The 18,213-nt window shown below is 41.8% G+C and overlaps 1 protein-coding gene and 3 non-coding genes across 4 annotated transcripts in view; 1 reads left to right on the top strand and 3 right to left on the bottom strand.

The window, feature by feature from the left end:
- LOC126479756 (uncharacterized) overlaps positions 1-18,213 on the bottom strand; it is a 65,249-nt gene that overhangs the window by 39,290 nt on the left and 7,746 nt on the right. The window lies entirely within an intron of this gene.
- On the bottom strand, positions 10,682-10,756 carry Trnaa-ugc (transfer RNA alanine (anticodon UGC)). Its single transcript has one exon. It is a non-coding gene; the product is annotated as a tRNA-Ala (tRNA).
- On the bottom strand, positions 11,122-11,196 carry Trnat-ugu (transfer RNA threonine (anticodon UGU)). The gene has a single exon. It is a non-coding gene; the product is annotated as a tRNA-Thr (tRNA).
- Trnat-ugu (transfer RNA threonine (anticodon UGU)) lies at positions 11,489-11,563 on the top strand. The gene has a single exon. It is a non-coding gene; the product is annotated as a tRNA-Thr (tRNA).

Genomic DNA, 18,213 nt, shown 5'->3' with positions numbered 1-18,213 from the left:
GCATAAATATTCAATAAGACCTTGATAAGTTTTTCAAAGTGATGTGTAGTCCATAACTTGCTTAAATGTAAAACTGTGCACTTCACATACTGAACATAATATCCTCTGACTACAATGTCAGTGAGTCACAACTCAAACCAGTCAACCAATACAAATAACTGGGTGCACCAATTTGGGGGTTGGCATATAAAATGAAATGCCGACCTTGGGTTCTTTCAGGTTACTTACTGTCAGGGTGATTAAGGACATGAGAAGCAGCAATGGCAGCATGCTGGCAGCTTGAAGTGTTGCAGATAACTTGCAGCTCAGTAAAGGAGCAACTATCACCTTGAGAGGTCTTGTGGGAAGGCAGTATGGTGATGTGGCTCTGATCAAAGAAGCTGATTTATATAAGGGGGTCATATCAGACCTTGGAGGAACTGGCACAACTCGTGGTCTAGTGGCTAGCGTTGCTACCTCTTGATCACGGGGTCTCGGGTTCGATTCCCAGCCAGGTTGGGGATTTTCTCTGCCCGGAGACTGGGTGTTTGTGCTGTCCTCATCATTTCATCATGCTCGTCATCATTCGCATAACGGGATGGCGACAGGAAGGGCATCCGGCCACCCCTTAAATTAACCCTGACAAATCTGACCGTAACCATGCCGACCCTGTGACACCGTCGGACAAAGGCACCAGGAAAAGAAGAAGATGATGATGATGATGAAACAGCGTGTGGAAGGGAACATGAAAAAAATTATACTGGCCTCGGCTCACCTTCCTTACAAGGACAGTGTTCCTCCTTTCTGGAGGTGGCTACCTACTTGCATACCTATTGTAGAGCAACCTAAGAGATCTTTAAGAGAGGTAAGGAACCACCCTTCAGGAATATGAGGGAAGAAGTATCTGACATAAACTTTGGGCCCATCTTAATAGGTAGTTTTGTCAAACAATGGCGTAAGGCAGTGGAGCCACCCTTACACAAGAATATTAACCCTTTCACGACGATGCCGCGATTGTTGTGTCATATGCTGCGTATGAGCGCCAGTCCCGCCGGCAGTGTCCACTGTATGGCGCATTTTTCGTGCTCACTGTGGCGCTACTCTCTCCTACTCTCACACTCTTAGTATTATCGCAATTATTGGACTTTATATTATATATTTATTCAGTAAAATATTTATACAAAACACACACGTTTTTAATATTGTATGTCGGTCTGTGCGCAAGTCCAAGACTGGGGATGTCAATGGAACAGCTGGAGTAACCCCTGTACCTGATGTAGAAGCACTACAATAAGTGTTTCATGTTCATCGTCAGATTCGGACGATGATTTGCTTTCATCTTCAAAGTCACTACCCAGTATAAGAGAAAGAGCTTCCACCACAGTATATCACTTATCTGGCGTATCATTTCTAATAGAAACTAAATGAGGTTAGCAACATGTCACATAAGATTAGAAACAAGGCAGGAAATAAGCAGCGCAACTCTAGCGAAACCAATGCTTCGAAACAGTATGCAACTGCCATCTAGTGACTCTGGTGTTAACTACAGTCTTTGAACAAAGCCGCTAGATGGTGCATAGGTCAAACTTCCACAGAAGTCGAGCGTAGTGATGCGCAGAAATATGATGTGAGGTGGAACTGCTACAGCAGTCCACCGGCTGGGTGACACTGGACTGCTGCAGCAGTCCACCGGCTGAGTGGCACGTTCACTCCCAACTTCTACAGAAGTTCACCGTAGCAAAAGGTGTTAAGTTTGGGGCTGAAATTGGTGTTAAAGAAACTGTATCATAGGAATTCCAGAAAAACAGACAGGGACTTATATTTGGAAAGACTTAAACTCATATTTATCTGAAGTTAGACCTCCAATAGCAAATCCATTAGATTCAGAGGAATTAGCAAATGAAATGACATCTACCATCACGATTCCATATTTAGAAAATTGCCCAGTCACCAAGAAGAGCTAAAAGAGGAATGTACCTTTGTGAAAAAATAATATTGAATTGGAAAGGAAGCAGGTAATAAGACTGTTAAACTTTGCAAGAAGGAAAGGAAAATGAGCAAAATATTGGGAGGCCCTTGTCGAATACTATCTTGCTATTAAGCAAGTGCAGCAATCATCCTGGAAGATATTCTGTGAGAAGATGCAAGGTACAACTGTAAGGGACAAATTTCACAAAAAGCTCACAAGAATAACAGCAAATCCCGGAATCACACTAGAGAAGGAAGACAATGAGTATGTAAGGATAGCCCACAAGACTCATGTCCCTCAATGCACTCTGGCAGAAGATACAAATGGAGATCCAGTCTCTAAACCGATGAGAGAAATGGGAATCTGCCCGAGTGTTGATTTCAAGAAAATCCAGTGGGTGTTGGGAATGTTTCAAGCATTCAAGCCATCAAGTCCAAACAGTAACTTTCTGGCTCTGCTGCTATTTGCAGGAGACAGATTAATCAGACTACTACACAGACTGTATAGAGCCAGTCTAGCAACAGGAGTCATTCCTGATGCCTGGAGGACAGTGAAGATTGTTTTCATTCCAAAGTCATGGATAATTGATCATATAAATGCTTAGGATAAACAATCAATTAGTCTGTCCTCCTTTCTTTAAAGACGTTAGAAAAAATGGTTGGTGTGCACATTAGGGAATGGAGCTTAGCTGTGGTTTCTCTACATGAAAACTGACACTCACCCACACACACACCCACCCACCCACCCACACACACACACACACACACACACACACACACACACACACAGACACACACACATAGTCAGGCACATCAAACAAAACAGCATTCAACCAACTTGTTGGGAAGGTATTTTATATATATATATATATATATATATAAAAAAAAAAAAAAAAAAAAAAAAAAAAAAAAAAAAAACAGTATACATTTACATTTCCGGGAAATTGCTCTCTGCATGTTACTGGATATTGAGGAAAGCTTTGGCAATATGAGCTTTGAATCCAGTGTTACAGTGCGGAAGAGCATTGGATTAAGATTGTTGTATGTAAGAGGATTACGACCATGTTGGGTACATTATAGGCAGAAGCCACCACAATGAATGTGAAAATGGCAATCAAGGTAGGGTTTGGTCCCCAATTACTGTGGAACATAGTAGTGAATGAACTCATTAAAGAATTAAATGACAGAGGTTACTTTTGCCAAGGATACTTAGTTCATTTAGTCACAGTAATACTTGGCAAATCTCCAAGTAGCATTAGAACAATGGCATTGACACAAGCTGAACATTGTGCATAACTGGTGTAGGAAACAGGATCCAAGTGTTAGTCCCAGGAAAACTCTTGTAGAACCATTCACAAAGAAGCAAATCCAGGACACATGTTGGAATCTTAAGCTCTACAATGAAATTCTACCAGTAGAGAGGATAGTGTACATAACAGTAATCCTTAACGCAAAACTAACATGGCCACCTCATACACAGAATGTAAGTTTCAAGGAAAAAGGTGCTCTCGTGTGCACTTGGAAGTGCCTACAGTAAAAACTGGGGGTCTAAGTTCCAGGATCATTTATTGGATACACAAGGATCAGCCAGAAGATTACGACCACCGACATACATCAATATAAACCTGTTCAGGTGATACCAGCATCACATGGCAAGGAACGACTGCTAGTCACACACATGCATGGTGCATGTAGTATCAGTGAGAGTGCTGTCTGTGGAATGGAGAAGTACACAATCTATTCAAGCCTGAGCGAGGCTCATCACGAGGATTTCAGTAATTGCTCAACTTGTTGGGTGTTCCAGGAATGCTCTGCCAAGTGTCTTCAACATATGGGGAAACCACGTCTAGGCGTCATGGGGTTAGGCGACTACCCCTCATTACAGATGTCGAATGTCGTAGGCTGGACAGACTGGTAAAACAGGACGGGCAATGAACTGTGGCAGAACTAACATCAGACTTTCACGCTGGACAGAGTACAAGTGTGTCTGAACACACACAGGGTGTATACGTGGAAAAGGAAAAAAAATTCCCGGATTTCCAGGTTAAAAATACACTTTCTCCCGGGTGGAAACATAGTTTTTCCCTGTTAATTGACAGAATATTTTCTCTCGGAACTGTGTAACTTATCAATCCTTTGATTGGTTATGGTTTTATACATGGGTGTAGAATTCCCGGCACTTTAGAAAATGAAACTCAGGGGGAAAAACACCTTTTGGAAAGATGTTTGATGTGCAGTAACATGTACGCTGCATATTTTCATATTACGAAAGTATAAATTTGAATTCCACCAAACACTGCATGTTACTTTCTAAAGCACTGAAATCGAGATTTCGATGCATATTTGTAAGCCAGTCATAGCTCATGTCATGTGATCTCACCAGCCGATGACAGCGGATATTCAGAGCTTCAGACACGTGATGTAGTCAGCCAATAGAAACATCACTGTTAAGTAGTGCAAACACACGAACAGGAAAAGTTAATGGTTTAAATTCATATATATAATGTTGCTGCAAGAAAAACATAGCTTTCACATATAATATTGGTCTCTCAGGCCAATACACTGAAAGAGAAGCTAAGCTTTCACATATAATATTGGTCTTTTATTCATGTATTACATTTTAAGATATATCACACAAATGTGCCATAAATTTTTTAATAACGACACAAAAGTGTGATCTTCTGGGCTATAAATTCTTCTATATGGCTCGTCATCAAAGAGCTGATTTTTAAATGAGTCCCAGATTCCCAGTGAAGTAGGCATCGACCTGATATTACGCTTTTCAGTGTGGTTTCGGGATGTAAATTTCCTTGGGTACCAGTACTTTGTTATCACATGTCTGGTTCTTCGTTATGGCATAATGCCATACATGCTAGAAGATGAGAACGTACACTTGAAATGCACCGAACAGTTGAAACTAGCCAATAGTTTGAAATTAAACCCTTTGTTTCAAATATATTGACTGCCTCGGTGGAAAACATTAATAAAAGAAAATTTCTTCAGCAGACCGATAAAAATAACTTCATTGTTCTGCACGGCAATTAATGCTTGACTATCAGAAAGGTGAATAACAAATCAAATCTGAAACCAATAACATATTTTAGCCTTTCGTAATTATGTGAATGTATTTTAATTCACATGATAGCTCCCGGCCAAAGAAATCAATTTTGTATTCATTTGATGTGAGTGCAGTAGACAAAGAGGAAACAACGAAATCGCTAAATGTAAACACGTGTCACGTTGAGACTACCCACTTCCCTATTATAACACAGACTGCTCTGCGCATCACACCCGTATCTACGATATTTCCAAACCGGGGCAATAGTAGAGTGTTTGAGATAGGACGACAAAAATTTTAAAAAAATCGAATTTTCAAAAATATGTTCATTTTGTAGTGCACATCTTTCTGAAGAGTCTGATACATGAAACATACGTGTCCAAGGAATTGTAAGACATGTTACTTGATGTTAAGTGTGCCAAAGTGCAGCGCCACACCTCTTCACACAGCATTCTTCTATCACACGTCACTGTATTTCGGTCTGTGGAATTGAAACGTGTATATTTTGTACTGGATGCCATCAAACTATATTCAGGACAGTGGAAATTAAAATGTCCTATGGTGCCTCTCCTGCTACCAGTCGGCCGGTCTGACATCCAGCCCTCTTTATTTATTTATTTTTAAATCAGAAAATTTGCACACTCTATTCCCTATTAGCTAACAACTTGCTGCTTTGTGTGACATAAAATTAAGTATAGGATACATAAAACCAGTAAAGAGAAGAGACAAGCAAGACAGTACACATTTCTTCAATCCTTAGCTCCTAGAATTTTTTTCTCTCTAATCTTGCCACAGTTTTACATGGCGTGCTTTCCTTTCTGCGAAAGGATCTGTTACCTCATTACCTCATCAAAGTTCGTCAAACGTTTTGCTACACGAAAAATCGAAATGTCGCTGTTTAATACTGAAAAAGCTGTAATTACAAATAGACCCAAGACTGGTGTGGTTTCTCGACCTGATTACCTATATTTTGTCACTGTCCGCGAGATAAAACAAAATAGGCCTTTATAATATTGCAGCAATTGTAACATATGCCAAATAAATGAGACTGTTTTGGCAGAAATGGTCATTTTTATAACACGACAGAATATAATTCACAAAGTACCAATATCAAATACCTATTAGGCCTCCAACAAGCAAAAAAGCTTTACATTAGGAAATAGTTTTACACTTCATTCATACGCTCCAGTTTCTCAAGCATGAGATCGAAAAGTAGTAGTGCGAAATTTTTTTATAAATTTGAAATCGTCATATTCTTGCATAATTTAAGTGATATCACGGTTTCTTCTCCTCCCTCGTTCTAACAAACAATGTTGTCATCACTAATTCTGCATCTATTCCTGCCAGTGTGAAAGCTTATTCGCCGGTTAACTTGACTAACTCTGCCAGAATCACCAGTTTAGTTATCCTGCAATTATTCTCAGGTTAGGCGTTATTACATGATCGTACAACTCGTTTTCCGCACTACTTCCAGAATAGACCTTAAAGTGGCTGCTAGCCGGAGACTGTACAACTGGCCCCTGCTAGTATACCGATCTGGCCAAAAATTTTCTGTCAAAATTTTATTTTCTTGGGCACACCGAGAAGATAATACGTAATCTTTCTTAGCTGTTATTCCTGTTAGTCGTTTATTCGCACTCTGGTAGTCTGAATCTATGGATTTCTCTGGTAATCATAACAACGCTCATCGTTCACAAACCCAATCAACCACATAATCAGACAGTGGTTGGCTTTCTTTCGTTCGACTATGCTCTGCTCAGCTCGTATAGCCCCTTTTGTCTGCATGAAAGTTTATTTCTAGATACAACTAGGATTACACTGACAGAGACATCAAGTACACTATGCACGCATTCACAAATCAACTTATGATTCATTCAGAAATCAACTTAGAATGTATTCAACAATGTTCAAAAACCGACAGGGGCACGTTTCAAAGTCATACGAATAATCGATAGACCAACATGCGCTGGATGCTAGGCACTTTGTGAAACAAGGTTTTTTCCTCAAGAATATGAATTTGCTCCCTCCCTCCCGCCCCCCACTCCTAGATCCACAGCTGCTGCACAATCTGGCAGCTTGGGTGCGCCAGTAAAATTTTTCCTGGTAGCACCTAGCTGCCTTTTTGTTTTGCTGCGATTGCTTACATAGCCAACAGACATGTTTCTGTAGCCACAAGCGGAAGAAGGTACTACGTGACTGCGCATGTGCATGATCCCACTCATAACTGCTAAAACAAATCTAATGTTAACAGTTGTGACGTCATGCTCGTCGGAGGAAATTTGTTGTTACGAAGCATTGCATAGTCTTCCTAAAGTCTTTGACAAATTTTGCTGTTGGCAGACGCTTATATGAGCAATCTGTTTAGTTGCTGTATATGGCGCATTTCCTTTGCAATTTAAGTTTTATTTCAGTTTTTTCTCTCATTCATGCTTTATTGCTGCAGCATTATTCTGCAGTAGCAGAGTACAGTAATATCCTTTGTTAGAGTATTGGTTCTTACCAGTCAAAATTACAAAAATTTAACTGAGAACAAAAACAATGAAAAGTTCCCAGAATTCAAAAAAATTCCCGGGTTTTTCCCGGATCGTAGACACCCTGACACAGTGCTCCAAACACTCCTAACAATGGGCCTCCACAGCCGATGATCCATGCTTGTAACAATGTTAACATCACGACATCAGCAACTACAAATGAAATGGGCACGTGACCATTGGCACTGGACATTGGCACAGTGGCAGAGTGTTGCATGGCCTGATGAATCCCGATACCTTCTTCATCATGCCGATGGGAGAGCGAGAACTGTCCAGGAGAACAGCTCCTTAACACCTGTACTGCAGTTTGGAGACAAGCTGGTGGTGGCTTCATTACACTCTTGGGAACATTCATGTGGGCATCCATGGCTCCAGTGGAGCTCATGCAAGGCACCATGACAGCCAAGAAGTATTGTACACTGGCTGCAGACCATGTACATCCCTTTATGATGATCATGTTTCTCTACAGCAGTGGCATTTTTCAACAAGATAATGCATCATGTCACAAGGCCATGAGTGTGATGTAATGGTTCGAGGAACACAGGGGCAAATTCCAATTGATATGCTGGCCCCCCAACTCACCAGATCTGAACCCACTCATACACATCTGGGATGTGACAATGTGGTGCCAGAGCTCATCACCTCCCTTCCCTGAATTCACGGGAATTAGGTGACTTGTGTGTGCAGATGTGGTGCCAACTCCTCCAGCGACCTAACATGGCCTAATTGCTTCCATGCAATGATGCGTCGTCACTGTTATCCATGCCAGAGGTGGACATATTGGCAATTAGGTAGGTGGTCATAATGTTCTGGCTGATCAGTGTACACCTCTATAATATGACCTATGATGGTAATATAGGGCTGCACAGTGGTGAAATAAAGCAGAACAAAAGGTGGATTCTAAGGAGCTTGGGAAGGCAGCATATCCACTGCTGGTATGGAGACCACGTTGGTCATGCCTACGTTACGTCTTTAGGTTACACTGGAGGCAGCGACAGGAGTATAAAGGTTAAAAAAACTGGAAACATTTAGAATATTCTGAACCACAGGCTAATATCATGAATGTGGTAAACATAAGAATTGTCAAGTACGTACCAGCTGACTATACAATAGCTTCCAGCATGGGAGCTTCCTACCTAATCGTGGTAGGTCTAACCATTGGAGATGGAAACTTTTGGAAATACCTACACATGATATATACTTAGAGAGAAAAGCCCCTATGTGCAAACTATGTGGTGTGGAGGATGAAACAGAACCACATTTAAATTCCCTGTGCAAACCACTGGGAGCCAAAGACACAGAATATTAGTGCATTCATTCCTAAAGACCAAGAAAAGTGTCTCCTACCACACTTCTGGAGCTTTTTTATTAGAATGAGAGGGAGAGAAACTGCACAATATACTTAGCTTCGATGTAAGCAATTTGGGGGGGGGGGACTAAGACCATTGTTATTTTGTGACTCTGATTAAATCAAGTCATTCAGCCAAAACTAGAATGATCACATAACCCAGGGAAGTGGTAGACCTTAGAGCATTGTTAAGCTGCTGGGGTAAATGCCCTCGGTGTAGAAAGGAGATAGCTTACAAAACACTCTTGCAACCCACTCGAATATATTGCACAAAACAGGACTTGCAAGTGATACTGACTGTATGCATTGAAGCACTATACATTTGGTCACAGGTTTGTTTGATACCTGGGAGTGATATGGAGATGCTGCAAAACGTTTCATGAAAAATGCTTGAAAACTGGTGCCACCTATCCTGTGAAATCCTATTTACACAGTTTCAGGAACAAGTATTAAGGGATGAATCTAGGGATAAATAAACCCCTAGGCATTGCACTCCCACAGAGACCTCGAAGACAAGATCAGATAAATTACAGCATGCACAGAAGCATTTAAACAGTCATTTTTGCTGTGCCATATATGAGAATGGGATAGGAAGAAACCCTCTGCAATACACTTCACAATGGTTTACATAGAACAGATGTAGACAAATAACACACACATGATGTAATTTAGGATATGTTATTTTGTCTTACGTGTACCAAGATGCAGCGCCATGTTTCTTCATTCAGTGCTCTCCCATCAAATATCACAATATTTCTCCCCCTGAAATTTGGAGATAAAGGATATTTTCCTCAGAAGGTGGCCTGCATGGAATAAAGGACTTTCAATATCACTACTGTTTTCCACTGTTATGGCGATAAATTATGTTGCATTCATTCACTGTTTTTAAAGCTTGGTAATGTGGTTTTCTGTTTTTAACTTCACTGCATTGTTTTATGCACATCTGTGATATATTACCACACAAGAAGCCAAGAATGCACTGCTTCAGCCATAAACAATGTTATCAGGGCAGCAAATGCATGGCGAAGTATGCTTCAACAACTGTCACACCAGAGGTAAAAGTCTGCAACCTTTCAAGAATGAAATTACTACGAAATGCTCTGAGAAGGGAATTTGTTTTTACCAATAAAATCAATACAGGCATCCTTTATCAATAGCAGTAATCAAAGCCATTGTGCCTATATCCAGCAACCTTTCAAATGAAAACATATTGATGAACAGACCTGACCTCTTTGAGGACCTCCACATCGAAACTGGTATCAGTGACCATAACTTGGTTGTGGCAGCAATGACTACCAAAGTGCAAAGGACAACAAAAATAAGCAGAAAGATAGACATGTTCAGTAAACAAGATAAAAAATCAGTGGTGTCATATCTCAATGAGGAACTTGAAACTTTTAGCATAGGGCAGGTGCATGTAGAGGAACTATGGCTCAAGTTTAAAAGAATAGTTGAACAAACACTGGATAGGTATGTACCCAATAGAACAGTCCCTAATGGGAGAGAACCTCCATGGTATACAGTAACTGTAAATAAACTTCTACAGAAACAGAGACTCCTGCATAACAAATGTAACACAAAGTGTAGCCCCATAGATAGAGAGATGCTGAATGAAACAAATTGGGCTGTCACAAGAGCAATGTGGGTCAATGGCTACCATAGCTGAATATTGTCAAATGATTTTTCACAGAACCAGAAGAAATTCTGATCATATGTAAAGGCGAAATGATAATTAAATGGACACCCTAGCTGCAAACAGGCGTTGATGTACTTCATTGGGTACATGTTGAAAATGTGTGCCCCGACCGGGACTCGAACCCGGGATCTCCTGCTTGCATGGCAGATGCTCTATCCATCTGAGCCACCGCGGGCACAGAGGATAGTGCGTCTGCAGGGACTTATCCCTTGCACGCTCCCCGTGAGATCCACATTCCCAACATGTCCACATCACTACATTCGTAGTGCGCCTAATAGACGTTTGCCCACCATACTAATTACTGGTGGCAGATTAATCTACCAAGCCCCGTACGAGTTCGGGCATAGCGTGTGCGTTCGCACAAGAAGGTCAATGGCTGGGAAGCAATATTTTAACTATATATGACGGTAGTATCTGTTCCCGAAAGAACAGTTACCGAGGATGACCATGCAGCTTTGCTAGAAATGAAATGATAATTAAATGGACACCCTAGCTGCAAACAGGCGTTGATGTACTTCATTGGGGACATGTTGAAAATGTGTGCCCCGACCGGGACTCGAACCCGGGATCTCCTGCTTACATGGCAGATGCTCTATCCAACTGAGCCACCGCAGGCACAGAGGATAGTGCATCTGCAGGGACTTACCGGTATCTCTTGCACGCTCCCCGTGAAACGGTAGTATATATAGTTAAAATATGGCTTCCCGGCCATTGACCTTCTTGTGCGAACGCACACGCTATGCCCGAACTCGTACGGGACTTGGTAGATTAATCTGCCACGAGTAATGAGTATGGTGGGCAAACATCTATTAGGCGCACTACGAATGTAGTGATGTGGACATGTGGGGAATGTGGATCTCATGGGGAGCGTGCAAGGGATAAGTCCCTGCAGACGCACTATCCTCTGTGCCCGCGGTGGCTCAGATGGATAGAGCGTCTGCCATGTAAGCAGGAGATCCCGGGTTCGAGTCCCGGTCGGGGCACACATTTTCAACATGTCCCCAATGAAGTACATCAACGCCTGTTTGCAGCTAGGGTGTCCATTTAATTATCATTTCATTTCTAGCAAAGCTGCATGGTCATCCACGGTAACTGTTCTTTCAGGAACAGATACTACCGTCATATATATGTAAAGGCTGTTAGTGGCACTGAAGTTAGTGTCCAGTCCCTAGCGGATGAGATAGGAACTGAAATTGAGGTTAGCAAAGCAAAAGCTGAAATGCTTAACTCCATTTTCAAATGTTCCTTTACAAAGGAAAACCCAGGAGAATCGCCCCAATTCGATCATCATACCACTTGAAAGAGAAAAAGCTGAAATTGTTAAAACTGAAGAAAGCTCCAGGACCCGATGGAATCCCTATCAGAGTCTATACTGAGTTTCCAGCTGTCTTAGTCCCTCTTCTAACTATATCATAGATGCCTCAAACAAAATACCATGCCCAGTTCTTGGAAAAAGGCACAGGTCACGCCTGTCTACCAGAAGGGTCGTATAAGTGATCAACAAAACGAACGTCCAATATCTTTGGCATCGATTTGTTGTAGAATATTAAAACATATTCTGAGCTATAGCATAATGAGGTATCTTGAACATAATGACCTCCTCAGTGCCAACCAGAATGGAATCAGAAAACATCAGTCATGTGAAACCCAGCTCACACTTTTCTCACATAACATATTGAAAGCTTTGGATCATGGCTTTCAAAGAGATGCTGCATTTCTTTATTTCCGAGAAGCATTTGACTCAGTACCACACCTGTGCTTACTGTCAAAAGTATGATCATATGGGGTATCGAGTGAAATCTATGACTAGGTTCAGGACATTTTGGTAGGGGGGACACAGCATGTTATCTTCGATGGAGAGTCATCGTCAGATGTAGAAGTAACTTCGGGTGTGTCCCAGGGAAGTGTGCTGGGCCCATTGCCATTCATGTTGTATATTAGTGATCTTGCTGGCAATATTAATAATAACAACAGGCTTTCTGTAGATGGTGCAGTTATCTAAATGAAATACTATATGACTATATGAAAGAAGCTGGATTAATCTTGACATCGATAGTATTTTGAAGTGGTGCAAAGATTGGCAACTTGCTTTAAATGTTCAGAGATGTCTAAAACTGTGCACTTCACAAAATGAAAAAAAGTAGTACCCTATGACCAAGCATCAGTGCGCCACTGTTGGAATCAGCAAACTCATACAAATACCTGAGAGTAACGATCATATAGGCTCAGTTGGGGGTAAAGCAGGTGGTAGACTTTGGTTTATTGGTCAAATACTGGGGAAGTACAATCAGTCTGCAAAGGAGAAGGCTTACAAATTACTTGTGTCACCCCTTCTAGAATATTGCTCAAATGTGTGGGACCCGTACCAATCAGGACTAAGCGGGGATATTGAAAGTATACACAGAAGGACAGCATGGATAGCCACAGGTTAGTTTAACCCATGGAAGAATGTTACAGAGATAATGAAGTAACAGAACTGGAAGAGTCTTGAAGATAGATGTAAACTATCCCTAAAAAGTTTGTTAACACAGTTTCAAGAATTGGCTTTACATGATGGCTCTAGGAATACACTACAATCCCCTATGTATTACTCACACAGGGACCATGAGGATAAGATTAGAATAACTATTTAACGCACATATGCTTTCAAACAATTATTCTTCCCGGGCTCCATACATGAAACAGGAAGAAACCCTGATAACTGGTACAATGGGACACGCCCTCTGCCATGCACCTCATGGTGGCTTGCAGAGTATAGACGTAGAAAAACGTCTTCATGTTGGAACTCATTGTGAGTTTTAAAAATTGTGTAGGGGAAAGGTTGCTGACAACCATCTTGGTAAAAGAAATGTATTTGCTAATAGTGTTTATGCTACCGTTTCATTTTTCAGTGATGGCATCCAAAGCAAAAAAAAACATTTTAGATGGTGGTGGTGGTGGTTAGTGTTTAACGTCCCGTCGACAACGAGGTCATTAGAGACGGAGCGCAAGCTCGGGTTAGGGAAGGATTGGGAAGGAAATCGGCCGTGCCCTTTCAAAGGAACCATCCCGACATTTGCCTGAAACGAGTTAGGGAAATCACGGAAAACCTAAATCAGGATGGCCGGAGACGGGATTGAACCGTCGTCCTCCCGAATGCGAGTCCAGTGTGCTAACCACTGCGCCACCTCGCTCGGTAAACATTTTAGAGGAAATAGCAATTCAGTCTACTGTGAACTACATAAAAGCTGTGTACTGAATAGAAAGGGAGCTTGTTGTGAAAGAGTTAAATTATTGGAGGTGGCAAAATCAAGAAGAGGGCACCAAAAAAGTGTGGAAAAAATGAAAACTAGTGTATAAAGTAAAAAATGAAACTGCTTATGGGATTGACAATTTTAAAATAATGCAAAATACCAGCCAGGCATATGAAACTCTAATAATCATGGAGGACTGCAATGCAGTTGTAGGGAAAGGAGAAGAAGAAAAGATTACAGGAGAATATGGGCTTGGGACAAGGAAAGAGAGAGGAGAAAGACTAACTGAATTCTGTACTAAATTTCAGCAAGTAATAGCGAATACTCTGATCAAGAATCACAACAGGAGAAGATATACTTGGAAAAGGCTGGATGATGCAGGAAGATTTCAGTTAGATTACGTCATGGTCAGACAGAGATTCTGAAATCAGATACTGGATTGCACGGCATACCCACGAGCAGATACAGTCTCGGATCACAATGTAGAAGTGATGAAGAGTAGGCTGAAGTTTAAGAGACTAGTCAGGAAGAATCAATAAGCAACGGTGAGGGATACGAAAGTACTAAGAAATGACGAGATACACTTGAAGATACAGCAATAAAGAATAGCTCAGTAGGCAGTACAGTTGAACAGGAATGGACATCTCTAACAAGGGCAATCACAGAAGTTGGAAAGAAAAACATAGGTACAAAGAAAATAACTGCGAAGAAACCATGGGAAGTAGGGGTAAGCTATAGAGAGAGAGAAGTGTAAATTGATTTTGGACGAGGATGGGCTGTCAGGATGTGCCATATTAAAACTCGTCCGAGTTTCACAAGTGGTTTATTTTTTCCAGCTACAGTGCCCACATTCCTCCCAGTCTGTTGGGAGCCAACAAGACTGCCCCCAGTAGTGAGCCATGGCTTGGCCCACCACTGGCAGGCTATAGACCCCGTGTTGGCCTCAGAGGGTCGAACCAGCAACCTGCCGTGGACTGGAATGCTGGCGCCCCATCTGCTGCTGCATGTAGCCAGTGGGCTGACACACCCCGCCGTCCAGGAGAGCTGTCACACTTGAATGCCTTGTTAGTGAACCAGCGCCTATTTATACACGGCTGTGCACCTCTTTTTTGCTAACACGCTGCTCTGAGTCATGTACTCATAACATCCGGGTTGGGCCAGTAGGCCCCTTCTGCCTGTAACTTGCGTCATGCAAACCGCTGTGTTTACTCCTTTCAGTGCTTGTATAGTCCTGTGACCTCCATTCTACTTCGCAACTGCCGGTAGTGTAACTTACTGTCAACAGCCTTGCTGTAATTTGTGTCCACCAAAGCTAACCTTTCCCTATTTTATACAGTGGTGCTATATTAAATGGTGGTGCCACTACATTATTCCCCCTTCAAAAAGACGCAGTCCCTGGTTCAACCTCTAACCACTCTTAAACTTGTTTGGGTCGGCACATACTTTGAACATATTTACTGCTACTATTAGAAAACTTAGATGTGGTCTAGTCCTCTTAAACACATGACATGAGGCAAAACGTAAAAATTCCTTACTGGATGACCATTCCATGTAATACTAGATCAACCCCTTACCCACCCATATTACGCCCTCGGTATCCAATCCACTGAGATTTGGACTACCATCAGTTCCCTCTTGGAATTGGATCTCCACCTGATCGGAATGAAAACAACACACAACAAAAATAAGGCTGCGATGGCACTTGGCACAGAGGTGCTCAAAATGATCATTACTTGTCGTTGCCTTTCCCTATATTGAGCGACATGCTGCACGAGCTGTTCGGATGATGTATGCCCCTCTTGCTCTGAAATGAACTGGTTTACATATCTCAACAGACCTGACTCCAAAGTTTGATTTAACAAGGTCAGATTCTATCTTGGCAAAAACTCTAAAGTTGCTTCTGGTCAGTACAGCTGTGGCTGTGTAACATTCAATTATGTGACTCCTGAAATTGATGCTGGCAGATGGAAGGTTGGTCCTATTATGTTACACGCAGTTGCATTGATTAAAATTCTGCTCCCCTTGAGCTCTATATGTTTCGCTTCAGCAAATACTCCCTGCTCAAAACAACTTGCTACTACTATTAATTTTTCGTAGGTGGAGAAGATCCAATGCATCCGGACCCGTTGCAAGCTCGATTTTGGCTCCATGATGTCCCTTGGACAGTCTATTTATTCCCTCCTGGCTAAAATTAACTGCACCGTGCACATGTCCAGATTGGTGCTTATCACCCTGGCTGGACATACCATTACCTTCCCTCTATGGCAGCTCTGTAATTCCTCCCTTGTCACCTCGGCGTACCGGCTGTTAACTGGCGAGATCAGCAATACCTCCTCAGTTTTTACTTCTACAAACTTGCTCAATGCTCCCCCACTTCACTGGCATGAGGACAGGGATCACCATCAGCCTTCCTCCCTCTTCAAAAAGACTGCTGTCCCTAGCTGGCTTACAATACTCAAAAACACATACAACATAGGAAAATACAATGCCTAATTAATCTACCTAAACCCAATGACACATGACAAGAAAACAAAAAAACTAAAAATACTCTACTACTTCCTGGATCGCAAAGCATACGGTACGTCATGCTGTACTATATCTTCCTGGTGTTCCCTGCACTTAACACCTCTCCCCACTCTCTCTTTCCTCCTCTTCCCTTCCTGTGACATGCCTGGAATCACATCGGGGAGAACCCTTAAATGGCTGCAACCACCAAATGTGTACTATCGTTGTTCTAGTTGGCAGCTGAAGCTCAACATTAACAGGGGATGTGGTTTCAACTACTTGGTATGGGCCTTGATACTTCGTGACGAACTTTTTTGTTTTCCCTTTTGGCGTATACGGTCTGGATAGCATTGCCCATTGCCCTACTCTATACCAAGGTAAACATCCTTTCCGCTTCACTGCATCTTCATGCCTTTCCAAAGCCCTCGTATTCACATTTTGTACCCGTTTCCAAACATCCCAAATTGTTCTCGCGAATTGACGTAGAGGTTCACCGGTCCTTCCTTTCTGTAGCTTCACTAACTCAAACGGAGATGGCATTTTTCGCCTTTACACTACCTCATATGGAGACAAACAGGTATTGGTATGGACTTTTGCATTGTATGCGCATAAAATATGCTTCAAATACTCGTCCCACTGACAGTGATGAGAATCCACATAAAAACTCAGCATTTTTCCGATTGTTCTATGTACCCGTTCCGTCCTTCCGTTTGCCTGTGGATGCAATGCGCTCATCCTCAACTTCTTTACGTTCAACAACTTACACAGTTCCTTCATTAAATCCGACATGAAGTTGGTCTCTTGGTCAGTAATAATTGTCTCCGGTATACCAAACTTCAAAATCCAATTATTTACAAACGCTTGCGCGACATTGCTGCTTGTTGATTTGGCATAACCACCACCTCCACCTTGAAAAATGGTCTATTATTGTCAGAATGAATCTGTTCCCCAATGGTGTTCAACTGAAAGGTCCTAAGACATCAATTCCCAAGAAAGAAAATGGACATGTCGCTTTCAGCAATCGTTGTAGCTGTACCTGTTTCTGACTCAAATCTGCTCTCTGTGCACATGGTATACAATTTTTGATATACTGATCCACATCCACTTTCCTACCTCTCCACCAATACCCCTCCGCCACCCTCCTATTCGTCACTCTACATCAACACCGACTCAAAAGGAAGGCCTCGGCGCTTGTTCGTTACATCACGTCAGCTAGGCACGGTGAACGCCAGGTCTGTTGCAGGCATACTCATAATGGTGGTGTCTCCCTCCCTGACACAGGAAAATGTGAAACTACGGTAGTTCACCAACACACATTGTTCTGAGAGATTTCTGCAATCAAGTAATTGTGCAATTCATTACACCTCTTAACAAATAGTGTACTCCTGAACTTAAATTTCCACCCGTTTTAAGGATTGACATACAAAAACAACTTCATGGTCCAGCAGCAACAGAATTCGTGCTTCTTTACCTTACTTGTAAATCTGAGGAAGTTACGTTTGTACTGGGTTGCTTTTACAAGAAACTGTGAACATATTGGTGCTCTTCTTTAGGTATCTTGGTTGACTATGGGGTGAGGAGCACTGAATGTTAATGAAATATCTTGCGATTGTACATATAGGGGGAGGGGGTTGGGGACAGAAGAAGAGGCAAAAGAGAGATACCTGTTTTATCAAATAAAATTTTTTTATCTTATAAAGTTTCTCCTTTCAGTTGCAAGAGGGAAATATTTATCTTTTCTAATGTGCATGTTTAAAAAGTTTAAGCTCAGCAGTATTTTCGATGTATGAAACTATTTTGTTTCCTGTTTAGAATTCCTTTCGTTGAAAATGACTGTAATCTAATGACTGGCAACAGTTGGACATTTACACATGTAAATTAGTTCATATTTCCAG

This window comes from Schistocerca serialis, chromosome 1, assembly GCF_023864345.2.
Source record: "Schistocerca serialis cubense isolate TAMUIC-IGC-003099 chromosome 1, iqSchSeri2.2, whole genome shotgun sequence".
NCBI lineage: Eukaryota > Metazoa > Arthropoda > Insecta > Orthoptera > Acrididae > Schistocerca > Schistocerca serialis.
The sequence above is the reverse complement of the archived record's forward strand: the minus strand, read 5'-3'. Positions and strand labels throughout refer to the sequence as shown.